Genomic DNA, 565 nt, shown 5'->3' on the forward strand with positions numbered 1-565 from the left:
AACCTGAAAAGCAGTGATATACCTGTTCTCAAAAATGTTCAAAAACTTTTCATTTGGTTAGTAGCGGTCCCAGACACTGGCAAAGTGCAAATCGTAGTGCGCTGCCTGTGTCTGAGGATCCTCGTGGAGGCAGCTTGATTGAATGATATGCCCCCTTATTTGTACTTTAACAGAGATCTAATACTTTATCAATTCAGGTTGACAAATGAAGCAAGTAACCACATAATGAAAACTACTGCAATGACCGAGAATCAAACCCAGATCAACTGCTTGGAAGGCAGCTATGCTCACCACTAAACCACCATCACTGGACAATGTAGTTTCTTCATTTGCAACTATTACATTGCTGGAAGCCAATGTGATGTCACTAGAATCATCCATCAATCACCTTGGTGAGAGGGAGGCTTAGCAAATTACCCCTAACCCCTGTAATGGGCACAAACCTTCTGGTCCCCCTTTTCAAAGAGGGGAACCACCACCCCGGTCCTCCACTCCTTATGCACTGCAACAGACCCGTTGAAGAGGCGTGTTAACCAAGACTGTTGACATACCTGCTGTAACACCC

This window comes from Etheostoma cragini, unplaced genomic scaffold (assembly GCF_013103735.1).
Source record: "Etheostoma cragini isolate CJK2018 unplaced genomic scaffold, CSU_Ecrag_1.0 ScbMSFa_85, whole genome shotgun sequence".
NCBI classification, from domain to species: Eukaryota; Metazoa; Chordata; class Actinopteri; order Perciformes; family Percidae; genus Etheostoma; species Etheostoma cragini.